The sequence below is a fragment of the Eurosta solidaginis genome, chromosome 3 (genome assembly GCF_040869045.1).
Source record: "Eurosta solidaginis isolate ZX-2024a chromosome 3, ASM4086904v1, whole genome shotgun sequence".
NCBI lineage: Eukaryota > Metazoa > Arthropoda > Insecta > Diptera > Tephritidae > Eurosta > Eurosta solidaginis.
The window spans coordinates 226887666-226915509 of record NC_090321.1 but is presented as its reverse complement, the minus strand read 5'-3'; the positions used below and the strand labels follow the sequence as shown (position 1 = coordinate 226915509).

At 37.8% G+C, this 27844-nt stretch overlaps 1 protein-coding gene across 3 annotated transcripts in view; it reads right to left on the bottom strand.

The window, feature by feature from the left end:
* Positions 1–27844, bottom strand: part of Sesn (Sestrin) — a 516933-nt gene that overhangs the window by 475009 nt on the left and 14080 nt on the right. For 2 of the 3 annotated variants that reach the window (XM_067775363.1, XM_067775371.1), the window contains exon 2: positions 20418–21073. The gene's annotated coding sequence lies outside the window, so the exon portion shown is untranslated. Of the gene's footprint in view, positions 1–1278; positions 1493–20417; positions 21074–27844 lie in introns of those variants that run through there. The other variant, XM_067775366.1, reaches the window with a different exon arrangement.

The window sequence follows — 27844 nt, the reverse complement described above, 5'->3', positions numbered from 1 at the left end:
GTCATATCGTCCCTGAAAATGGAGGAACTGAGAGAGAAGATCTCTCAACTCCCGAGGGATGATATCCTCAGGAAGATAGTTTTTGAGAAAAGGTATAAAGTAGAATTGAAAGACAAGGGTATATGGAAGGAAAGTAGACTGGAGAGCATTCAGCGGCTACACAAAATATTATGGTACACCGATGGCTCGAAGACACCAGAGAGGATTGGAGCCGGAGTCTGCGGACCCAGAGCCAAGATATCAGCACCTCTGGGAGCATACCCGAGCATTTTTCAAGCGGAAGTAGTTTCCATAAGCCAGTGCGCTTACCTGAACCTCTAGCGCGAATAATCCAATGAAACAAACGCCATACTCAGTGACAGTCAGGCCGCCCTCAAGGAAATCTCGGCGTTCGAAATAAGGTCAGCACTGCTCCTTGAGTGCGTGAAAAAGCTAAACCAACTAGGAGCACACAACATAGTAATGTTGGCCTGGGTCCCAGGCCACAGGGGAGTTGATGGTAATGAGCAGGCGGACAACCTGGCCAGAGAGGCAGCAACGACACGACCCACCGGTCCCGAGCCGTTCCTTACAGTAGGCCCACAGGAATTTAGGGGGCATTTATTAGTAGAAAAGAGCGAAAAGACGGAAGAACACTGGCACAATATGACAGGCCTGAGACAATCTAAGTTACTGTTAGGGGGTTATAACACAGCCCAATATAGGGCATTGATAGGCCTCTCGAAAGACAAGTTAAGAATCGTAACAGCTATTCTTACAGGACATTGTAGACTGAATAGCCACATGCATAAACGGGGCATACTATCGAACAACACATTCCGATTTTGTGATCGATCAGCGGAAACTGCGAACCACATCCTCGTGGAATGTGACACAATCTCAAGACGCAGAGCTAAGTTTATGGCTTACCATGGCCAGAGAATTTTCACATTAAATCCCTCGAGCCAAGTGAACTGCTAGGGTTCATCAGGGTGATCGGCTTGGATAAGATGATGTTATGGAGATGAGGGCACAATAGACCCAATGGTGGCAGTGCGATGCTCAATTAATTATGTATCTATCTAAAGGCCTTATTATGTAGCTCGAATTCGAAAAAAAAACTAACTTACATCAAATGGCATCTTACGGGTTGCATTTTCTGTGGATGTTATGTAAGAAGCAAAAGTTGTTTAGAGAACCTGAACTTGAATTGCCAAAGAAATTCGAAACATTTGTGGTTCACAAATGAGATATAACAAAACTTATATTAAATATACATACTTACAAACAATAAATTACCTGCCCTGAGTAATCGGATCCCATTGTGTTGTGGAAAAAATGTATCAAACGATGACTTTTACAAGTATATAACCCGCAGGAAAATTAGCTCATATATTCTGACGCTTTCGCATTTTCAGTTTTCTCCTTTACTCATAACTATTCTCATTTCAATTTAACGCTTTCGAATTTAGAATTAACTATTCTCATTTCCATATGATCCTCCCCATTTGCAATTGACGCTTTCCAGTAACAACTCAAATCTGCATATGACAGTTTTTCATATACAACTGGAAATGTAGTAGATTCTTCAAAATGGTTGAAAAAAGCCGTGAAACACATTTCTGAGACATTGCAGTGTTAAATTTGTATTTTCATGCAAAATTATTGCTGTTAATCTAAAAAGGCATAAATTTTCCCCACAAGGTACTAGGTGTAAGATCACACATACATACACATGTACATATTTGTATGTAGCATGTTTAGCCACAATATAAACCAAACGAGTTGATCAACAAGACAAACAAGTAACCAAGCACGTCTCCAACAGCAGCTCGAAAGCAAACAAAAAAGTAAGGAACGCTAAGTTCGGGTGTAACCGAACATTACATACTCAGCTGAGAGCTTTGGAGACAAAATAAGGGAAAATCACCATGTAGGAAAATGAACCAAGGGTAACCCTGGAATGTGTTTATATGACATGGGCATCAAATGGAAGGTATTAAAGAGTAAGAGGAGTGGGCCATAGTTCTATAGTTCTTTTCGAGATATCGCCATAAAGGTGGACCAGGTGTGGCTCTGTAATGTGTTTGTACGATATGGCTATCAAATTAAAGGTATTATTGAGGGTTTTAAACGGGAGTGGCCCTTAGTTGTATATGTGAAGGCGTTTTCGAGATATCGACCAAAATGTGAACCACGGTGACCCAGAACATCATCTGTCGGGTACCACTAATTTATTTATATATGTAATACCGCGAAAAGTATTTCTGCAATGATTCCAAGAGCTTTTGATTTCGCCTTGCGGAACTTTTTCATTTTCTTATACTTAATATAGTAAGTGTCACACGCATTTTACAAAGTTTTTTCTAAAGGTAAGTTTTAAGACCGGGGCAAGCTCGTGTAGGAACGAAAACGGCGACCTTGTAACTGATGTCCAGAGAGTGCTTAGATTATGGAGGGAACACTTCTCTGCTCTCCTAAATGGAGGCAGCAATTCACCGCGCAGAGATGAATAACCCGATCACGCAATCGATGATGATGGAATATATGTCCCCCCCCCCCACCCTATTATGACGAAATTAGAATAGCAATAACCAGATTGAAAAACAACAAGGCCGTGGGCGCTGATGGATTGCCTGCGGAGCTATTCAAGTACGGCGGCGAGGAGTTGGTAAGGCGCATGCAGTAGCTTCTTAGCAAAATATGGGCGGAAGAGTGCATGCCCGACGGTTGGAATCTAAGTGTTCTTTGCCCAGTCCACAAGAAGGGGGATACAGCAAAAGGCACCAACTATCGTGGAATCAGTCTTCTTAATATCGCATATAAGGTCATTTCAAGTGTATTGTGCGAAAGATTGAAGCCCACCGTAAACCGGCTGATTGGACCTTTACAATGCGGCTTCATACCTGGTAAATCTATCATCGACCAGATTTTCACAATGCGCTAAGTCTTGGAAAAAACCCGTGAAAAGAGAATCGACACACATCACCTCTTCGTCGAATTTATAGTCGCCTTCGACAGCACGAAAAGGAGCTGCCTATAAAGATGGGTTTGATGGTGAATGAGGACTAAACGAAGTACCTGCTGTCATCGAGCAAAGAGTCAGCGCATACGCGCCTTGGCAACCACGCTACTGTTAGCAGCCATAATTTCGAAATAGTAAAAGACTTCGTTTATTTGGGAACCAGCATCAACACTAGCAACAACATCAGCACTGAAATCCAGCGAAGAATCAATATTGCCAATAAATGCTCATTTGGACTAGGTAGGCAATTGAACAGTAAAGTCCTCTCTCGGCGAACGAAAATCATACTCTACAAGTTACTTATTGTACCCGTCCTGCTATATGGGGAAGAAGCATGGACCATGACAACAGCAGATGAAGCGGCTTTGGGAGTGTTCGAGAGAAAAGTTCTTCGAAAGAATAATGGACCTCTACGCGATGGCGATGGCGAGTACCGAAGAAGATTTAATGATGAGCTGTACGAGCTATATGCAGAGATCAACATAGTCCAGCGAATTAAAACGCAGCGGATGCGCTGGCTAGGCCATGTTATGCGAATGAAAGATGATGCTCCAGCCAAGAAAGTGTTTCTATCGGAACCCGCCTATGGAAGCAGAGGTAGAGGGCGGCCCCCACTCCGTTGGAGGGACCAGGTGGAAAACGATTTAAACTCCCTTGGTGTGACCAATTGGCGCCGGTTGGCGGAGCGAAGGAACGACTGGTTTAGACGGTTAAGCGCCAATTAAGTAAGTAAGTAAGTATATTTTGCGTCAATAAACCAATCCAATTATCATGTTTCATCTCTTTTTTCATATTTGGTATAGAATTATGGCATTTTTTCATTTTTCGAAATCGAGAAAGTGGGCGTGGTCATAGTCGGATTTCGCCCATTTTTATTACCAAGATAAAGTGAGTTCAGATAAGTACGTGAACTAAGTTTAGTAAAGATATATCGATTTTTGCTCAAGTTATCGTGTTAACGGCCGAGCGGAAGGCCACACGGTCGACTGTGTATAAAAACTAGGCGTGGCTTCAACCTATTTCGCCCATTTTCACAGAAAACAGTTATCGTCATAGAGTCTATGCCCTACCAAATTTCACAAGGATTGGTAAATTTTTGTTCGACTTATGGCATTAAAAGTATTCTAGACAAATATTAAATTTCCTTTTATTTCTGTATTTTGTTGCACCATATCATTACTGGAATTGAATGTTGTCATAATTTACTTATATACTGTAAAGATAATCAATTTTTTGTTAAAATTTGACTTTAAAATTTTTTTTTAAGTGGGCGAGTTCGCCATCCGATTTTGCTAATTTTAGCACAAATATAGTAATAGGAGTAACGTGCCTGCCAAATTTCATCATGATACCTTCAACGACTGCCAAATTACAGCTTGTAAAACTTTTAAATAACCTTCTTTTAAAAGTGGGTGGTGCCACGCCCCTTGTCCAAAATTTTACTAATTTTCTATTCTGCGTCATAAGGTCAACCCACCTATCAAGTTTCATTGCTTTATCCGGCTTTGGTAATGAATTATCGCACTTTTTCGGTTTTTCGATATTTTCGATATCGAAAAAGTGGGCGCGGTTATATTCCGATTTCGTTCATTTTAAATAGCGATCTGAGATGAGTGTCCGGGAACCTACATACCAAATCTCATTAAAATACCTAGAAATTTACTCAAGTTATCGTGTTTACGGACGGACGGACAGACATGGCTAAATTAATTTCTTTTTCGCCGAGATCATTTTGATATATAGAAGTATTTATCTATCTCGATTAATTTATGCCGTTACGGATTACCGTTATGCGAACAAAATTAATATACTCTGTGACCTCTACTCAGCTGAGTATAAAAATAAGCATAACAGCAGCTGAGAGACTTGTCTACCCTGTACAACAAATTTCTAACATTTGCTGCAACATTGTGATCATCATATTTTTCTGAGAGTACATCTTATTACATTTTCTCTTTCCTTTAAAAGATAATTATCTTTTCTCTCTCTACATGAGATTTATAAAAGATAACTCTATCTTCACAAAATACTTTTATTTTGTAGATATAAAATTCTGTTTAAATGAAACTCGATGCCTACAAGATAGTTATGTTCCCGGGCGTTCGGTTGAAAGCGCCCTTCTCGAGGTAATCACTCTGCCAGACGTCCTCAACATTGCAGATACTTTCATCAAACGAACGCCATACGCAAGACACCTATAGCACTTGGAACACAATACTTTATAATTCCATGGATCCATTACATGCCCAGGAATAGGAATACGACTAGTTGGTGAGGTAAACCACTATAAAACTATCTTCTGAACCCAAACACCTTCACATGATTCTCGACTCCAAATAAAGCTGGAAAAGGAACGTGTAGGTGGGTTCAAATAAAGTTCTGGCAGCACACTACACCAGCAAAAAGCTTTCGGGAGGAGCTGGAGCTATCACCGCCGCATATCCTCCAATGCAAAAAGAGCGATGAACAGAGAGTGGGGAAGGTGTAAATGCTCTAGCATTCTTGCAATATCAGACGCACTGAGCAGCATACCTCTGGAAAGGTTAAACACAGCTTTTCACATGATGCCTCAACAAGTGTTCGTGTAGTGATTGAGCGCGATAGGGCCTCTACGACAAAGAAAATCCAACATGTGGAAATCAGCCATATACGGGCACGCGACGATATGAGATCACATAAAAAGTCGCCGACTAAACAGAATCATAACTGACCTGACGTCCGACAATCTTCACACACCACTGGTATATTTAAAAGGGAGTTGGAACTGGATATCATCTGCAGGTAAATCAGCGCTACTGAATTCCTGAATCATGCAATATTTTTCAGTCGGAGATCTAGGCCATAGAGAGAGCAGCCAGACTGCTTCAGAGCAGTATGGTCTCAGACACTAATGTACCAATCTTTGTCAGCATACAGGTTGCCTCTAAGTCGTTGCCATTCAACGTCGGATATCATGTGGAGGTGTCGAGCCTCGCTGGTGTCCCTAAGGCTTCTCAACATTTCCCTTTGTTTTATTTCTGCACGATATTGGAGGGAAGGAATCTGAAGATGAGATGCAAAGTTTCCGAAATGACCATAAGCGAGGCGAACAAATTCGTACGACGGCCATTGAGTTATCCCTTGAGGAAAATCTAGGAATATGAGATAAGCAGTAAGAGCACTGACGGATTTCATCACTGATCATTGCGCTATTGCACCGATGCTCTGACGGTGGCACATACCAACTTCCTCTTTAGGATCTACCAGGAAGAGTATATGGTTCATTACTTTCTCGGCCGTTGTCCAGGATTGTAAACAAGGCAAGTCAGATTTCTGGGCGCACGGTATTTTGACAGTTTGAAAGAGGCTGGGAATGTGGATCTTTCGCTCCTACTTCAGTTCATCAGAGGAATGAAGTGGTGCGCTGAGGATTACTAAGAAGTAATATGATTGAAATGTGCCGCCACCCAGCACTCACTGATGGCATTCACAATGGTAATGAAATGTATACGAGTGGAAGTGTGGGAAGTTCCCATACACGCGCTCATAACTTAATATAACCTAATCCAAAAGAAACCGAAAACTTATTTAAACAAGTAAGGAAGGCTAAGTTCGGGTGTAGCCGAACATTACATACTCAGCTGAGAGCTTTGGAGACAAAATAAGGGAAAATCACCATGGACGAAAATGAACCTAGGGTAACCCTGGAATGTGTTTGTATCAAATGGAAAGTATTAAAGAGTATTTTAAAAGGGAGTCGGCCATAGTTCTAAAGGTGGGCCGGGGTGACTCTAGAATGTGTTTGTACGATATGAGTATGAAATTAATGGTGTTAATGAGTATTTTAAAAGGGAGTGGGCCTTAGTTCTATATGCGGACGCTTTTTCCAGATATCGCCATATAGGTAGACTAGTGGAACTATAATGTGTTTGTACGATATGGGTATCAAATTAAAGGTATTAATGAGGGTTTTAAAAGGAAGTGGCCCTTAGTTGTATATGTGAAGGCGTTTTCGAGATATCGACCAAAAGGTGGACCAGGGTGACCCAGAACATCATCTGTCGGGTGCCGCTAATTTATTTATATATGTAATACCACGAACAGTATTCCTTCCAAGGGCTTTTGATTGCGTCCTACAGAACTTTTTCATTTTTTTCTACTTAATGTGGTAGGTGTCACACCCATTTTACAAAGTTTTTTCTAAAGTTGTTTTTTACGTCAATAAACCAATCAAATTACCATGTTTCAACCCTTTTTTCATATTTGGTATAGAATTATGGCATTTTTTTAATTTTTCGTAATTTTCGATTTCGAAAAAGTGGGCGCAGTTATAGTCGGATTTCGGCAATTTTTTGTACCAAGATAAAGTGAGTTCAGATAAGTACGCGAACTGAGTTTAGTAAAGATATATCGTTTTTGCACAAGTTATCGTGTTAACGGCCGAGCGGAAGGACAGGCGGTCGACTGTGTATAAAAACTGAGCGTGGCTTCAAACCAATTTCGCCCATTTTCACAGAGAACAGGTACCGTCATAGAGTCTATGCCTCTACCAAATTTCAGAAGGATTGGTAAATTTTTGTTCGACTTATGGCATTAAAAGTATTCTAGACAAACTAAATGAAAAAGGGCGGAACCACGCCCATGTTGAAACTCTCTTTTCTTTTTGTATTTTGTTGCACCATATCATTACTGGAGTTGAATGTTGACATAATTTACTTATATACTGTAAAGATATTAACTTTTCTTTTAAAATTTGACTTTAAAAAATTTTTTTTTTTCAAAAAGTGGGCGTAGTCGTTCTCCGATTTTGCTAATTTTTATTAAGCATACATATAGTAATACGAGTAACGTTACTGCCAAATTTCATCATGATATCCTCAATGACTGCCAAATTACAGCTTGCAAAACTTTTAAATTAGCTTCTTTTAAAAGTGGCCGGTGCGACGCCCATTGTCCAAAATTTTACTAATGTTCTATTCTGCGTCATAAGATCAACCCACCTACCAAGTTTCATCGCTTTATCCGTTTTTGGCAATAAATTACCGCATTTTTCGAAATTTTCGATATCGAAAAAGTGGGCGTGGTTATAGTCCGATATCGTTCATTTTAAATAGCGATCTGAGATGAGTGCTCAGGAACCTACTTACCAAATTTCATCAAGATACCTCAAAATTTACTCAAGTTATCGTGTTAACGGACAGACGGACGGACGGACATGACTCAATCAAATTTTTTTTCGATATTGATGATTTTGATATATGGAAGTCTATATCTATCTCGATTCCTTTATACCTGTACAACCAACCGTTATCCAATCAAAGTTAATATACTCTGTGAGCTCTGCTCAAATGAGTATAAAAAGGTTAACAGTTATTTGTTGATCGACATTTAATATAACATCTTTTTTATTGGCCGATGCTATGTACATATGTATGTACATCTACAGAGTTCAACTAGAAATACATATAAAATGAATTTACCTACTTACATATGTATATATGGAAACTGTGTCAAAATTTCTGTTGTACAGTGTTAATAAAGAATAATATTAATAAACATTGTATGCATGTATGTTTATATATTGTACTTTGTGTTTGCAAGTGAATATTGTGACGAATATTAGCAACACTAAGGGATACTATTATCTCTAAGCCGATGCTAAGCAGTGACTTGTATGCACATCATTAAATCAATCATTATGTCTACCCATATGTCCATACGAGCAGCGGAGAAGAGACGCATAAACACATGCATATATCTTATCTGAGACGCTCACAAAAGAAGGCAATAATTTGTGCAAGTATCACTCACATATACACGCGCTTATGAGAAGCTATAAACGCGGTATAGCTGGTTATTTTATAGCTGATAACTAACTAGTAAATTCTAGAATAGAAAAGCCTAGAAATATGCAACTACAAAACCAGACATTATAAAAGGCAGCAACAGTAGAGGCACGACAATCAGTTTGATTAAGCACGCTATCTGTCGAGCATTAGAAGTGTTATTTTGAAAATACTTTAATAAAGGCCATTTTGCATTATTGAATAGTGGAGTTATTTATTCAATAGTTTAGTGATTCGAACGTTAAGAGAAGGTTGCAAATAAGCGGAGTTGCACTAAATTCGTTACAATATAAATATGTATATATGTACATTTATGTAAGTGAATGTTTATCATAGCTCGTAAACAATTCATTGCTTACATCTGACCTACTTCCCCTTCGATTTTTATATAATGCAATAAAATACGAATGAATATCTAGCAGCTGATTCTGGTGCTTTTCGTAAACAAATGAATGAGCAAAAGGAAATACCGATAAAAAAATTGCAAAATATTTAAGATAACTTCCATCAATTAAAATTATTTATCACCAAGCAAAAATACGTATATATGTATGGATGGGTGCAAACATGGCCGAATTAACCTTTGAGTGAGCCAAATCATGGCCCGGGCCATCTAAATTTTATGGGGTTCCACCAGTAAGACGACTTGTACAATATTGTGGCGAATATTAGTATCACTATGCTGTTAGTAAATAATCACAACAACAAAAACAGCAAGCAGCCACACTTGTGTACAAGGCAACGAAAAATATTCCATACACATAACCAGCAGGCTTATCTTTACTAATATTATTGTTGTATTGTTTATTGCTTGTTGTTAATTCTATTGTCGTATTAATTAATTTTAAATTTAACTATTTACAATTCCTGACTAGCACTGTAAAATAATTTACCAAATTGTTGTGCTAGGAAAATATTTAAATAAATAAATGTTCTAAATGTTCTTGGATCATAGAGATTATTTCACATACACATATGTAGCCGGCAGCTAAGAGCAGAATTTGTTTCTTATACATGCAAACGCACATGGCTAGAAGAAAAAAACATAAACTACAGATATACATGGATATAGCTAACTAACCAAGCAGAAGATACAACTGTTCTAGAAGGTATAATCGGTAAACGTCTATACCTAATGAGAAATGGGCGAATGAGGTAACAGATAGTATAAAAGCAGTGCAAGCTGAGGAATCAGTAATCAGTTTGATTTAAACACGCAATTAGTGAAGTATAATTGTGAAGTACTACTCCCAAAGTAGACTAATAAATACCGTTTTGCAATAGTGAATATTGGAGTTATTTATTCGACAGTTCAGCGATTCGAACATTAGCAGAAGGTGTATAAATATCAGAAATTCCCAAAAATTCGTCCACCACCTTTGATTTCCTTAGTTTTGAAGTTTTTGACAAGGTGGGCTCAGCAGGCAGATATAAAATTAGCGCCATACCAGATCCCTTGCTGTGGTAAGGCCATCATTCTTCCAGAGACGGCCCGGGAAGAATCCGTTCAAAAACAGTAGAAAGTTCTCCCTGACTGAAAAACGGCCAACAGCGACGGTCTGCATAGCACCCTGCATTAGGAGATTGATAGTTCTCGATCACCGACATCCCACCGACCTCCTATGAAGCGAAATAACGTTGATGCAGGCCCCTATACCGCTCAGCCCCATAGTCGGGCTATGGAGTTTTTCTCAGGCCTCACACCAACGACAAGGGAACTGATGGAGGTACTCGCAAAATTTTCCTTAAATTTTGTCGAAATTTCAATTACAAAATTCATTGAAGTCTTTTCTTAATATATTAAATATAATATAATATATACATTCATTAGACTGGGTCGATTTGTATGGACGAAAGTTAACCGATATCACGCCATCGATTTTCGGTAGGATTTGGGCTCAGGAAAAAAAGTTCCACTATGCATACCCAAAAAAATAATTTTCGAGCCTGCGAAAAAAATGAAGAAAGAGTCAATTTTTCGACCAAAACACCTCCCAAAACCCAAAAAATATATATATATTTTTTTTTCAAAACAAAAATGTTGTAAAAACGTTGGCGATAATATCGGTTAATAAATCGACCCAGTCTAATATGCATACATATGCGTTAGAGTGGATCGATTTGTATGGACGAAAGTTAACCGATATCACGCCATCGATTTTTCGATAGGATTTGGACTCAAGAAAAAAAGTTCCACTACGCATACCCACAAAAAAAATTTTCGAGCCTGCGAAATTTCATTTTTTTACCTTTTTTGACTTTGATTTTTAAGGTTTTTTTCATGACGTACTAACAAAATGTTCATATGTATACTCTGAAAAATGTTGGTTTTTCAAAAAACTGTTACCGCCAACGTTTTTAGCGGACATTTTTGGGTCGGACAGGGTATACATGAAAATTTTACAATCAAATGAAAATTTTTTAGTAGGTCATGAAAAAGGCCTTAAAAATCAAAGTCGAAAAAAGTAAAAAAAATGAAATTTCGCAGGCTCGAAAATTATTTTTTTTGGATATGCGTAGTGGAACTTTTTTTCCTGAGCCCAAATCCTATCGAAAAATCGATGGCGCGATATCAGTTAATAAATCGACCCAGTCTAATATGCATATATACTATATTTTTTTTATTTTTACTCACTCTTTTATTGATTAGTTAGTACCTCAATATTTACAAATAAAAACTGGCTGACTGCAATTTACTCAATGCGCGAAGAAATGGAACAACATAAAAACGGAACATCCCAGTTATCAAACGGAACGGTTTACTACCTCTTACCGACTCATTTTAAATGAAATTTTTTTTAGCAAACAACGTTAGCAGGCGAGTGGCGTTTTAAATTGGAGAAAATAACAGTTCCCTGGCTACTCTCAAAAATGACTTAACGGCGAACCCAACGAATAACTCAACAAAAACACTCAAAAATGACTCCATACTGCACGATGAGGCTGCGATTTCCTCGAAATGTTTCCAAAAAAAACTAATTAAGCCGTGGAGTACACAAACTGATTAACTCCATTTTTAAACATTTTTTCTTGTAGTTTGTTTTGTAACGGCTATACTGATTATATATTAGACTGGGTCGATTTATTAACCGATATCGCGCATGCGAAATTTCGTTTTTTTGACTTTTTTCTCGACTTTGATTTTTAAGGATTTTTTCATGACCTAAAAAAATTCCAAATTCCCAAAAATGTCCGCTAAAAACGTTGTCGCTAACAGTTTTTTGAAAAAAAAAAAATTACATATGAAAATTTTTTGGTAGGTCATGAAAAAAACCTTAAAAATCAAAGTCGAAAAAAATCATAAAAATGAAATTTCCCAAGCTCGAAACTAATTTTTTTGGGTATGCGTAGTGGAACTTTTTTTTCCTGAACCCAAATCCTATCGAAAAATCGATGGCGCGATATCGTTTAACTTTCGTCCTTACAAATTGATCCACCCTATTATATATATTGTAAAAATACAACTAGAACTCATGCCGCTTTCAATTTAAAATCAATCAAGCTGAACGTCTCGTATAAGCAACTAGGCCCAAAAAAACATTCTTTCCAAAATGGGAATGATTTTTCGCCATAGGACTTTCTTTCTCAAGGCAATGAAATGTTTGCAAAAACAAGGAAAAATATTTTATATTTTGTTTCATTAGGAAAAATATTAGTGTCTATAATAAATTGAGAAAAAAAGTCCATGGCGAAAAATCATTCCAGTTACCTATGTTCTAAAGAACTTTTTTTTTTTTGGTTGTAGAATCTAAAAAATCTGTCTTGCCCGTTCACTTCTCAATCCTAATTAAGAAAAAAAAACAAATCAAACCTTACAACTTTAATCACGTGCGGTAAAATCCCGATACATTATTGTCAAATTTATATCACTTATAACTCATGACTCATAAATGACTTAAAACGTTTGCTGGGTTCAGTTGCTCATAATTTTTTATTTAGTTTAATTCAATGCCTATGCTTAATTGAGAAAAATGTATATGTCAAAAATCATTTTCTTTTCCATGTTCCAAAAAAGTTTTTTTTTTTTGCGTGCAGAAACTTAAAAATCTGTCTTGCCCGTTCACTTCTCAATACCAAAAATTTTACTTCAAACAAAAAAATAATCAAGCTTTATAGCTTTAATCATCTTCGTCAAATCCCGATACATAATTTTGAAATTTATATCACTGTGCGTAGCAAATGAGTCATGAGTCAAAAATGATTCAACATGTTTGCTGGTTTCAGTTGCTCATTATTATACTCAGTTGAGCAGAGCTCACAGAGTATATTAACTTTGATGGGATAACGGTTGGTTGTACAGGTATAAAGGAATCGAGATAGATATAGACTTCCACATATCAAAATCATCAGTATCGAAAAAAAGTTTGATTGAGCCATGTTTGTCCGTCCGTCCGTTCGTCCGTCTGTCCGTTAAAACGATAACTTGAGTAAATTTTGAGGTATCTTGATGAAATTTGGTACGTAGGTTCCTGGGCATTCCTCTCGGATCGCTATTTAAAATGGACGATATCGTACTATAACCACGCCCACTTTTTCGATATCGAAAATTTCGAAAAACCGAAAAAGTGCGATAATTCATTACCCGGGGTGGGCGTGAGCTTAGCACCTGCTAAGCGACCATATATGCATACGATAAGCGAGAGCACAATGGCTACTTCGTCAAAATCAATGACAGCTCTTTCAGTTTGATTTTGATGGTCGTACAGTGAGGAAGTGTCGCACGTGCGCTTAAAACATAGTACCAAAGAGTGCGTGTGACACGTGTTCACCGTTCAAGCATTTAAATCAAACTAAATAAATAATTGATTTTGCTTTCGTGCTCGCTACACGTTCGTGTTTACTAACACATTCTCAATTTGGTAACCGTGTAAATGTAGTGGTGCCCTCCGCTGTTCTTTACCAAAGACGGATAAAGCGATGAAATTTGGTAGGTGAGTTGAACTTCTAACGCAGAATAGAAAATTAGTAAAATTTTGGGCAATGGGCGTGGCACCGCGTACTTTAAAAGAAGGTTATTTAAAAGTTTTTCAAGCTGTAATTTGGCAGTGGATGAAGATATCATGATGAAATTTGGCAGGGACGTTACTCCTATTACTATATGTATGCTTAATAAAAATTTGGAAAATCGGAGAACGACCACGCCCACTTTAAAAAAAATTTGTTAAGTCAAATTTTAACAAAAAATTTAATATCTTTACAGTATATAAGTAAATTATGTCAACATTCGACTCCAGTAATGATATGGTGCAACTAAATACAAAGATAAAAGAAAACTTCAAAATGGGCGTAACTCCGCCCTTTTTCATTTAATTCATCTAGAATACTTTTAATGCCATAAGTCGAACAAAAACTTACCAATCCTTGTGAAATTTGTTAGGGGCTTAGATTCTAGGACGATAACTGTTTTCTGTGAAAAAGGGCGAAATCGGTTGAAGCCACGCCCAGTTTTTATACACAGTCGACCGTCTGTCCTTCCGCTCGGCCGTTAACACGATAACTTGAGCAAAAATAGATATATCTTTACTAAACTCAGTTCACGTACTTATCTGAACTCGCTTTGTATTGGTGTAAAAAATGGCCGAAATCCCACTATGACCACGTCCACTTTTCCGATATCGAAAATTACGAAACATGAAAAAAATGCCAATTCTATACCAAATACGAAAAAAGGGATGAAAAATGGTATTTGGATTGGTTTATTGACGCAAAATATAACTTTAGAAAAAACTTTGTAAAATGGGTGTGACACCTACCATATTAAGTAGAATGAAATGAAAAAGTTCTGCAGGGCGAAATAAAAAACTCTTGAAATCTTGGCAGGAATACTGTTCGTGGTATTATATATATAAATAAATTAGCGGTATCCAACAAATGATGTTCTGGGTCACCCTGGTCCACATTTTGGTCGATATCTTGAAAACTCCTTCACATATACAACCACCACCACTCCCCTTTAAAATACTCATTAACACCTTTCATTTGATACCCATATCTTACAAACAAATTCTAGAGTCACCCCTGGTCCACCTTTATGGCGATATCTCGAAAAGGCGTCCACCTATAGAACTAAGGCCCACTCCCATCTAAAATACTCATAAACACCTTCCATTTGATACCCATATCGTACAAACAAATTCTAGAGTCACGAAAAGGCGTCCACCTCCAGAACTAAGGCCCACACCCCTTTTAAAATACTCATTAACACCTTTCATTTGATACCCATATCGTACAAACAAATTCTAGAGTCGCCCCTGGTCCACCTTTATGGCGATATCTCGAACTAAGGCCCACGCCCTTTTAAAATACTTATTAACAATTTTTCATTTGATACCCATATCGTACAAACAAATTCTAGAGTCGCCCCTGGTCCACCTTTATGGCGATATCTCGAAAAGGCGTCCACATATAGAACTAAGGCCCACGCCCTTTTAAAATACTCATTAACACCTTTCATTTAATACCCATATCGTACAAGCAAATTCTAGAGTCACCCACGCTCTACCTTTATGGCGATATCTCGAAAAGGCGTCCACCTATAGAACTAAGGCCCAGTCGCTTTAAAAATATTCATTAACACTTTTCATTTGATACCCATATCATACCCATACCAAACAAATTCTAGAGTCGCCCCTGGTCCACCTTTATGGCGATATCTCGAACTAAGGCCCACGCCCTTTTAAAATACTCATTAACAATTTTTCATTTGATACCCATATCGTACAAACAAATTCTAGAGTCGCCCCTGGTCCACCTTTATGGCGATATCTCGAAAAGGCGTCCACATATAGAACTAAGGCCCACGCCCTTTTAAAATACTCATTAACACCTTTCATTTAATACCCATATCGTACAAGCAAATTCTAGAGTCACCCATGCTCTACCTTTATGGCGATATCTCGAAAAGGCGTCCACCTATAGAACTAAGGCCCACGCCCTTTTAAAATACTCATTAACACCTTTCATTTAATACCCATATCGTACAAGCAAATTCTAGAGTCACGCATGCTCTACCTTTATGGCGATATCCCTAAATGGCGTCCACCCATAGAACTATGGCCTACTCCCTCTTAAAAAACTCTTTGATACCTTCCCTTTGATATACATGTGATACAAACACATTCCAGGGTTACCCTCGGTTCATTTTCCTACATGGTTATTTTCCCTTATTTTGTCTCCATAGCTCTCAGCTGAGTATGTAATAATCGGTTACACCGAACTTAGCCTTCCTTACTTGTTTTTTATTTAGTTTTTTTAAAACACCAATGCTAAATTGAGAAAAAAGGATATGTCGAAACATCATTTTCTTTTCTATGTTCTAAAAGAATTTTGTTTTGCGTGCAGAAACTTAAAAGTCTGTCAAGCCCATTCACTTCTCAATACCAAAAATTATCCTTCAAACAAAAAAGTAATCAAACTTTACAGCTTTAATCATTTGCGTAAAATCCCGATACATAATTTTCAAATTTATATCACTATGCATAGCAAATGAGTTATGAGTCAAAAATGCCTCAACATGTTTACTGGGTTTAGCTGTGCATTGCTATTTTTATACTCAGTTGAGCAGAGCTCACAGAGTATATTAAGTTTGATTGGATAACGGTTGGTTGTACATATATAAAGGAATCGAGATAGATATAGACTTCCATATATCAAAATAATCAGGATCGAAAAAAAATTTGATTGAGCCATGTCCGTCCGTCCGTCCGTTAACACGATAACTTGAGTAAATTTTGAGGTATCTTGATGAAATTTGGTATGCAGGTTCCTGAGAACTCATCTCAGATCGCTATTTAAAATGAACGATATCGGACTATAACCACGCCCACTTTTTCGATATCGAAAATTTCGAAAAACCGAAAAAGTGCGATAACTCATTACAAAAGACAGATAAAGCGACGAAACTTGGTAGATGGGTTGACGTTATGACGCAGAATAGAAAGTTATTAAGATTTTGGACAATGGGCGTGGCACCGCCCACTTTTACAAGAAGGTAATTTAAAAGTTTTGCAAGCTGTAATTTGGCAGTCGTTGAAGATATCATGATGAAATTTGGCAGGAACGTTACTACTATTACTCTATATGTGCTAAATAAAAATTTGCAAAATTGGATGAAGAACACGCCCACTTTTTAAAAAAAAAATTGTTTAAATTCAAATTTTAACAAAAAATGTAATATCTTTACTGTATATAAGTAAATTAAGTCAAAATTCAACTCCAGTAATGATATGATGCAACAAAATACAAAAATAAAAGAAAATTTCAAAATGGGCGTGGCTCCGCCCATTTTCATTTAGTTTGTCTAGAATACTTTTATTGCCATAAGTCGAACAAAAATTTACCAATCCTTCTCAAATTTGGTAGGAGCATAGACTCTATGACGGTAACTGTTCTCTGTGAAAATGGGCGAAATCGGTGGAAGCCACGCCCAGTTTTTATACACAGTCCACCGTCTGTCCTTCCGCTCGGCCATTAACACAATAACTTGAGCAAAATCCGATATATCTTTACTAAACTTAGCCCACGTACTTACCTGAGCTCACTTTTTCTTGGTATAAAAAATGGGCGAAATCTGACCATAACCACGCCCACTTTATCGATATCGAAAATTACGAAAAATGAAAAAAATGCCATAATTCTATACCAAATACGAAAAAAGTGATGAAACATGGTAACTGGATTGGTTTATTGACGCCAAATATAGCTTTGGAAAAAACTTTGTAAAATGGGTGTGACACCTACCATATTAAGTAGAAGAAAATGAAAAAGTTCTACAAGGCGAAATCAACAGCCCTTGGAATCTTGGCAGGAATACTGTTAGTGGTATTGCATATATAAATAAATTAGCAGTACCCGACAGATGATTTTCTGGATCACCTGGCCCACATTTTGGTCGATATCGCGAGAACGCCGTCACATATACATCTAAGGGCCACTCGCTTTTAAAGCCCTCATTAATACCTTTAAGTTGATATCCATATCGTACAAAAACATACCAGAGTCACCCCTGTCCCACCCTAATGGCGATATCTCGAAAAGGCGTCCACCTATAGACCTAATGCCCCCTCCCTCTTAAAATGCTCAGTAACACCTTTCGTTTGATACCCATATCGTACAAACATTTTAGAGTCACCCCTGGCCCACCCTAATGGCGATATCTCGAAAAGGCGTCCACCTATAGACCTAGTGTCCACTCCCTCTTAAAATGCTCAGTAACACCTTTCGTTTGATACCCATATCGTACAAACATTCTAGAGTCATCCCTGGCCCACCCTAATGGCGATATCTCGAAAAGGCGTCCACCTATAGACCTAATGCCCACTCCCTCTTAAAATGCTCAGTAACAGCTTTCGTTTGATACCCATATCGTACAAACATTCTAGAGTCACACCTGGCCCACCCTAATGGCGATATTTCAAAAAGGCGTCCACCTATAGAACTAAGGATTACTCCCTTTTAAAATACTCATTACCACCTTTCATTTGATACCCATATCGTACAAACACATTCTAGAGTCACCCTCGCCCACCCTAATGGCGATATCTCGAAAAGGCGTCCACCTATAGACCTAATGTCCACTCCCTCTTAAAATGCTCAGTAACACCTTTCGTTTGATACCCATATCGTACAAACATTCTAGAGTCACCCCTGGCCCACCCTAATGGCGATATCTCGAAAAGGCGTCCACCTATAAACCTAATGTCCACTCCCTCTTAAAATGCTCAGTAACACCTTTCGTTTGATACCCATATCGTACAAACATTCTAGAGTCACCCCTGTCCCACCCTAATGGCGATATCTCGAAAAGGCGTCCATCTATAGACCTAATGCCCACTCCCTCTTAAAATGCTCAGTAACACCTTTCGTTTGATACCCATATCGTACAAACATTCTAGAGTCACACCTGGCCCACCCTAATGGCGATATCTCGAAAAGGCGTCCACCTATAGAACTAAGGATTACTCCCTTTTAAAATACTCATTACCACCTTTCATTTGATACCCATATCGTACAAACACATTCTAGAGTCACCCTGGCCCACCCTAATGGCGATATCTCGAAAAGGCGTCCACCTATAGACCTAATGCCCACTCCCTCTTAAAATGCTCAGTAACACCTTTCGTTTGATACCCATACCGTACAAACATTCTAGAGTCACCCTTGGTCCAGCTTTATGGCGATATCTCGAAAAGGCGTCCACCTATAGAACTAAGGATTACTCCCTTTTAAAATACTCATTACCACCTTTCATTTGATACCCATATCGTACAAACACACTCTAGAGTCACCCTGGCCCACCCTAATGGCGATATCTCGAAAAGGCGTCCACCTATAGACCTAATGCCCACTCCCTCTTAAAATGCTCAGTAACACCTTTCGTTTGATACCCATATCGTACAAACATTCTAGAGTCACCCTTGGTCCACCTTTATGGCGATATCTCGAAAAGGCGTCCACCTATAGAACTAAGGATTATTCCCTTTTAAAATACTCCTTACCACCTTTCATTTGATACCCATATCGTACAAACACATTCTAGAGTCACCCCTGGTCCACCCTAATGGCGATATCTCGAAAAGGCGTCCACCTATAGACCTAATGCCCACTCCCTCTTAAAATGCTCAGTAACTCCTTTCGATTGATACCCATATCGTACAAACATTCTAGAGGCAACCCTGGCCCACCCTAATGGCGATATCTCGAAAGGGCGTCCACCTATAGACCTAATGCCCACTCCCTCTTAAAATGCTCAGTAACACCTTTCGTTTGATGCACATATCGTACAAACACATTCTAGAGTCACCCCTGGCCCACCCTAATGACGATATCTCGAAAAGGCGTCCACCTATAGACCTCATGCCCACTCCCTCTTAAAATGCTCAGTAACACCTTTCGTTTGATACCCATACCGTACAAACATTCTAGAGTCACCCCTGGCCCACCCTAATGGCGATATCTCGAAAAGGCGTCCACCTATAGACCTAATGCCCACTCCCTCTTAAAATGCTCAGTAACACCTTTCATTTGATTCCCATATCGTACAAACACATTCTAGAGACACCCCTGGTCCACCTTTATGGCGATATCTCGAAACGGCGTCCACCTATGGAACTAAGGATCACTCCTTTTCAAAATACTCATTAACAGCTTTCATTTGATACCCATATCGTACAAACACATTATAGAATCACCCCTGGTCCACCTTAATGGGGACATCTCGAAAAGGCGTCCACCGATAGACCTAAGGCCCACTCCCTCTTAAAATGCTCAGTAACACCTTTCATTTGATACCCATATCGTACAAACAAATTCTAGAGTCAGCCCTGGTCTACCTTTATGGCGATATCCCTAAATGGCGTTCATCCATAGAACTATGGCCTACTCTCTCTTAAAATACTCTTTAATACCTTTCATTTGATACACATGTTATACAACCACATTCCAGGGTTACCCCAGATTGATTTTCCTTATTTTGTCTCCATAGCTCTCAACTGAGTATGTTATGTTCGGTTACACCCGAACTTAGCCTTCCTTACTTGTTTATTTTATTTTTTAAAATACGAAAAAAGAATATCTTTATAAATACTCACTTAAATGCATTTGTTGGCGCGGTTTGTGCCTTCGTATTTGATTATCGTTGTTGTCTTTCTTACTATTCTATTTTTTTGCCGCGTTTGCGCGTTTTTTGGTTTGTAAACCTTGTTATTGTTTTTTAGTATCGCTATGAGCTGATAAGCTGATAATCAATTGTGTTCTTTGTGTCTTTGGGTGTTTTATTGTTGTTTTTTTTCATATTTTTATTTTTTTATTGCCGCTCACTTACATTTCGTGTTTTTGAGATTATCTGTTTTTTGATTATAACAATGTTTTTGTCTCGTGTGTTTTGACTAACTCTTCACAGGCTTTTTATTTTGATTTGAGCTCAACAAATTTGGTTTTTGACTTTCATTAAAACTTACGTAGTTAAATAATTATTTTAAGGCCACAAGTTGCTCATTTACATAAGAAATTATTTATTTACTATTTTACACCCTCACACATATTTACAGACCAGTTTGGACGAGCGCGTGCCGCTTGTTCGAAAATATTATGTATTCATAAACTGTTTGCTTTTTTGCTTCGTTTCGAATCTTTTACAAATCAATTATATTTGATTTTTTACGGATTTTTATTTAATTGATTTTTCGAAATTTTTATGGTTTACACATTTTGCATACAAGGACTGTACAAGGACTTTTATGACAATCTGTAAAAAATAGTAGAAAAATGTATTAATTAAAAAGAAAAAATGTTTGCAAAATATTTAAGAGATATAAACAGAATTAATAATTATGTAATACAAATATTGGTAAATTATACTGTAACGAATTTAGGGAAATTCCGCTTATTCCAAACCTTCTGCTAACGTTCGAATCGCTAAAGTGTTGAATAAATAACGCCAATATTCAATAATGCAAAATGGTCTTTATTAGGCTACTTTGAGAGTACAATAACACCTAACTTCACAACCTATAGCGTGCTTAAATCAAAACTGATTATGGACTACTCAGCTTGCGCTGCTTTTATACTCTCTGTTGCCTTGTCCGAATATTTCCCCAAATGTCTAGACGTTTCTGCTTCTAGAATCTTCTACTTGGTTACCAGCTATATGAGTGTGTATTTGTATTTTATAGCCTCTCGCATAGCCATATGCGTGTATATATGTGAGTACTACTTCGGCTGATGATTATATGTGTTTATGGGTATCTCTCCATTGCCTTGTATGTATGTATGTGTTTAGATGATGATTGATGTTTACGTGCATACGAGTGGCTGCTTAGCATCGGCTTAGTGATGCTAGTATCGCTTAGTGATGCTAATATTCGTCACAATACTTTTTCGGGTTTCGGAGGGAATATTAAGTCAAAACATGGCCTCGAAAAGCAAAAAATTCAGTTAGTAAAGACCTCTCATAGACTGAATATGTTATCAGAATTTGTTTGACGACCAAACGGAAGAAGCCCAATCAGGTGCCAGGGCATATTATAGAATAACTCCGCCCTCGTTATCTAGGACCCAGCTTTATTTCTGCCTCGAGAACTGGCAACTCTGCCGCCCGTAATAGCTGGAGCCTTGACTTGGCGAGCGCAGGGCACGAACGCAGAAAATGCTCAACCTTTTCTTCCCGCAGCTCACAACTCCTGCACTTGCTGGACTTCCTGCACTTGCACTTCACCCGTAAGTATGCCCATCGTGAGCCTTAAGTCTTCTCTCTTCAGAGATATGAGCCACTTTTTGAGTCTAATGTCGTACGCTTTGCACATGATCTTAGAAATTTTGCAGCCCCGCGTTTTTGTCCAAGCCTTTCCTGCTTGGTCGAAACAGCGAGTGTCTAAAGAGAAAGTTTTGAGAAATTTTTTACAAAAATATTTTTGAAAATGCAATGTTGTAACCCAACCAATTTTAGTCTAACTAAGTAATGAGATATGTCTCTCAAAATTGGTGTTTATTTTTTTCCGAAGCATGTCTTTAAGGGCGCTTAGATTTATTTTTTATATGAGGTAAAATCTGAAACACTCTTCCGAAAAACTTTTGTCAAAAATCAATGCGAATGTTGAAAGGCCTATTAGTTGTACTTTATGAGACTAAAATTTATTGGGCTTCAAAACTGCATGCTCAAAAATATTCATAGAACTCTAGATAACAAATTTGAAATGAAATTTTAGTTTAGAACGTTTTAAGTCCCAATAAAACTATGCAATGCGCCATTCTTCAAACAATTTCCGATGTTTGGCATTAGAGAACAATTTACTCATAGAGGAAGCTTGCGAGACGAGTGGGGAGATCGGTAATGTTTCACTCAGCCGATGTTTATGAACAGAACGCCTGTTAGGTCTTTGTTCGAGCTTAATATTGCCGTTATACGATGTATGAGCCCCGAAGCAGCTATTTGTAAGTTCAAAAACGTTGTTGTTGTAGTTTTTTTTTTATTAAAAATATCACTCCCCGAAGGTTTTGCGTTATGTTATCGATATTGATAGGCCTTTGGCGTACCTTCTGGATCATCCCACCATTACCCTTCTGCCATAAGGAACTTCGAATCCAGGGGATAGCAATCTAGGTTCCGTTCCGCCAACTTAGGTGAAAAATTTAAAAGAAGCGGAACGCAAATTGAAAGTAAAGCTCGTCCTAAATCTCATCGGAGGTAAAGCGTGACAATATTTTTTTATTATTATTATATCACGTCCGTGCAATGGCCACCTTCACAATAATCGACACCTGGTATATATTCATGACAACTCTCAGTTTCATTTGTTACACAGTTTTTGAGGTCTATCCGTTCCACCAGACCAATACTATTCAGAAGGAGATGAGTGGGATATAGTCAGTGACTATCGTGAAGAGCTTCCAGCATTCAGTAATGGAATCGCGGCAGCAGTTCAAGACAACCGAGTTCACTCTGTCAAAGCGTAATAGACAATCGTGCTCCGTGGATATCTTCATTATACGACGAAGGATTGTCGCTGCCTCGTAGATGATAGTGCTTCGAATGTACAAAGCCTTGTTTGACCTCAAGTATGAATCAAAGCTATGATCTTTAGCATTTGTCGTCTTTTAAGCCGACGGTAAACGCTAGCGATATTGTCGACTATGTCTCACATAATGCAAACATCTCGCCTTCATTAATTCATTGTTTTAAATTAATAAAGAAAGATGCAGACTCGAGTTTGTTATCAAGATGTAATTTTAAACTTGGAGTCTCGCCTTCAATATATAATAAACTTCTTGAATCTTCGCTATGGCCATCGAACGTCAAAATTAAACCATTCCGTTTTTTTTCAAAAAGCACAGGGCTCAACTGCAAAACCTTAGCTATATGCGGTAATATTAAAAAAAGCATAAATATCTATTATCCGAATATATATCTGGGTTGAGAACGAAATTTAAAGATATATTTTTAGCCACTTCACGGTGCGACTATGATGTCTACGTCATTGTTGAGACTTGGCTTAATAATGACTTCTCTGACTCAGAATTTTTTGATCAAAGTCTGTTTCAAACTTATCGAAAGATAGAGACCCTATCAAAACAGGGCGTCTCAGAGGTGGTGGGGTGTTAATTGCTGTAAGGCGTTCTCTTCTCTCTTCTTTTGTGCCGCTTTCTAACGATGACTCTCTCTTGGACCAGCTTTGTGTCTGTATTACTGGGCCTTCTAGCAATCTATTTATCTGCGTTTCTTACATTCCGCCTTGCAGCACAGATTTGCTGTACTTTACTCATGTTAATATATTTGACCTATATGAATATAATGTTGATAGTAATTTTTGCGTCCTGGGAGATTTTAATCTCAGCAAGGTTGTTTGGTCGAAATTACTAGAAGATGATATCTTAACACCTACTAATGTTCATCATCCCCATGAGATTGATTTCTTAGACACCCTTTTTAGTGCCAATCTAATTCAGATTAACAGTTTCGTGAACCAGCTAAACAATATTTTGGACCTAATTTTTGTCGATTAGAACCTCATAACTCACTTGACTGAATGTGTGTGTTCCTATATATAAATCAGATATGCATCATGTAGCACTATATTTATCTATTGAATTCTTCGAACTAGTGCCGAAAAACAATATAAATAATAATAAGCGCGCCTATAACTTTAAGGATGCAAATTATGAATCTTTAAACTCTCTCATATCTGAAATAGATTGGACATCTATTTTCTTTGCTAAAAATTCAACTGAATGTTTCGACATTTTTCTGCTAAAGATGGCTGACATATTCAGTAGGAAATTTCTCTCCTACCAGTTAAAGTTCACAAACTACCATAGTACAATACTTGGTTGAAAAAGTTGAAAAATCAAAGAAATAAGTACTTTAAATTATATAAGGATACCAGCGATACTGTTTTTAAAGATAAGTATACTTCCTATATGACGCAGTTCAATGTTCTTGATAAGTTTTTGTACAATAAATACGTTTCTAGAGTTGAAGATGAGTTGAAAGTTAATCCTAAATCTTTTTGGAACTATGTTCGTTCAAAGAAAGGTTGTTCTAATATACCTACCTGTGTCAAATTTAATGACATTTGTTCCAACAGTTTGGTGGATTCGGCAAATCTTTTTGCTGATTTTTTCAAATCTACGTTTGTTGTTGAGGCCGATAACCTTGATAACAGGTATCTTACTGATAGCCCCAAACCTTTAGACTTTGGGTCTCTGTCCTTGTCTGAAACCGATATTATTTTGGGTATATCCTCCTTACAGACCTCAATCAAAAATGATATTGATGGATTGCCCTCTTTTTTATTTAAGAAGTGTAGTATTTCTCTTTGTGTGGCACTGTGCCACATTTTCAATATTTCGCTATCGTCTGGAGTTTTTTTTTGATCGCTGGAAACTGGTGTCTATCACTCCTATCTTCATGTCTGGCAATAAAAATGAAGTAAAGAATTACAGGCCAATATCCAAACTGTCAACATGTTCAAAACTTTTTGAAAAGGTAGTTAAAAACAAAGTATCTTTCGCTATAAATAAAATAGTCGATCCATGTCAGCATGGTTTCATTGCGGGACGTTCCACTGCTACAAATCTGGCTGTTTTCTCTCAGGTTTGTGTCTCTGCGTTTAAGGATGGATGTCAAGTTGACACCATATATACGGATTTTTCCAAGGCTTTTGACACAGTTTCGCACAAATTACTTCTGTGGAAACTTGAAAACATGGGATTTCACTCAAGCTTTCTGTCGTGGCTGAAGTCCTATTTGGAAAATAGAATATCTTTTGTTGAAATCGAGAGAACTAAGTCTTATGAATTCTCAGCAACTTCGGGTGTACCACAAGGTAGCATCATTGATCCTATTTTGTTCTTAATGTTTATTAATGATGTTGGCTCATGCATAAACTATTCGAATTATTTACTTTATGCTGACGACTTAAAACTCTTTCGGAGAATCTCCTGTACTTCTGATGCATTGCGTCTGCAAGAAGATCTGAATGCTATAAATAATTGGGCCTGTCAAAATAATCTGCGACTCAATATTAGTAAATGCTGTCACATGACGTATACTAAGTCTATGAATGTGATTTCATTCGCGTACTCGATTTCAAATGTAACTCTTGCGTCAATTAATAAGTTTCGCGATCTTGGCGTAATTTTTGACTCATCTGTTACTTTTTGTAATCATGTAAACTTTCTCATACCAAAGGCTTATACCAACTTAGCTTTCTTGCTACGATATGCCAAGGATTTCAAGGACCCATATACCAGGAAAATCTTATACAATGCTTTAGTGCGTTCCAAGTTAGAGTATGCATCAGTCATCTGGAATCCCATATACTCTTCACACTCTTTAAGAATTGAAAGAATTCAGCGAAAGTTCATACGATTTGCTCTTCAACCTCTGCACTTTGTTAATCCCCTGCCACCCTACAATGCAAGATGCATGCTTATCAATGTCTTGCCACTTGAAGTTAGACGTCTTGTTCAAAACGTAATGTTTATTTTTGACATAATATCCGGTGCCACTGACTGCTCAGAACTACTTGAGCAGTTGACTTTCAATGCCCCTAACAGAGCTCTCCACTTGCACAGTACATTCCGCGTTGAAGTGCTGCGTTCGAATTACTTCAGTTTCGCACCTCTTCTAAGAGGTCTTGTGGAATTTAATCGCCTATCCAGAAGCCTTGACCTGGACTTTGCCATGCCAAGGTCTCTGTTTAAGGCACGCATTGAGTCCTATTACTTATCTCAGTAAATCTTACTTTAAAATTGTTAAACTAGTACTAAGTTAACCTGTAATCTAGTCAGTAAGGTTGTTACCATTTGACTTAATAAAGATATGAAATATGAAATATGAAAAATATGAAATATGAAATATATGACACTGATCATGAATGTATCAAACCACTAAAAGAGCTCTACCGTCCATGTATATTGCAACGATTTTCGACAACCTTTTCCAAATTTGGTTGAAAGATATACCAGTTTCGGCTTTGTGCCGTCTTCAGTGTCATGTAACGTTTCATATTTATACATATTTATTAAAGTCTTTCATTTCTTGGTATTTTAATTAGCATCACCTTTGACGTCTTAACGATTTTGCCGCCCAGTTGCTTATTTGTTTCGTCATCTAATGTCAAATGTCATCACCAGTAAACTCGAACCGTTTTCTATTTGGCACATCCAACGGAGTTGGTCCTCCCTCTTCTTCTGCTTGCATACGTCCGTACAAATAAGAATAAGTTATGGATCCGAGATGGTACTATTATCATCTATAGGTCACAGGCTCCTATCAAAATCTTCATTGTTGTAACCCAGTATCTTGAGAACCAAGAATCTGCTCGAATTTCTAACAAATCGTTATCCATGTGTTATATTTCCAGGGACAATGGATAGAAAATCCTTGGTGACTTAAAGATGTCCACCAAGATAGAATACTTGGAGAGACTCTTGGTGATTGAATTATAAAGGACAGGCTCGATGAAATTTGTATTGCAGATGCTCTTGAATTTAAAGAGTTTATTTTGAGCGGCTTCTGCAGACCAGAAATATACTGGTTCATGTAAGACCAAGAATCCCAAAGGATTACTAGGTCGGCATGTCTTAAAACTTTCAAAGAGTTTTTCGCCGTGTATTAAACAAAAGCAAATCAAAATCAAGAGTCACCAACCACAAATATAACATATACAAAAAAATTATCTCCACCCCCTCTCCTTATCAATCGCTTATCACACCCGAAACAGTAAGGTCAACAAACATTTGTCAGCAAGCAACAGCTCTCACGTCAACAACTGTCTCTAAAACCACAAGAAAAACAAGTAAGGAAGTCTAAGTTCGTGTGAAACCGAACATAACATACCCAGCTGTACACCTGAAATGCTGTTATTGTTTGTTTTGTGTGCTTAATAGTGTTACAAGGCTGCGCTTCATTACATATACATATGGTTCTATTCTGAAATAATTTTTCTTCGAGTTATGGCTCCCGAAACATAGAAAATTGCTTAGTCATAAAAGGGGCGGTGCCACGCCTTTTTTT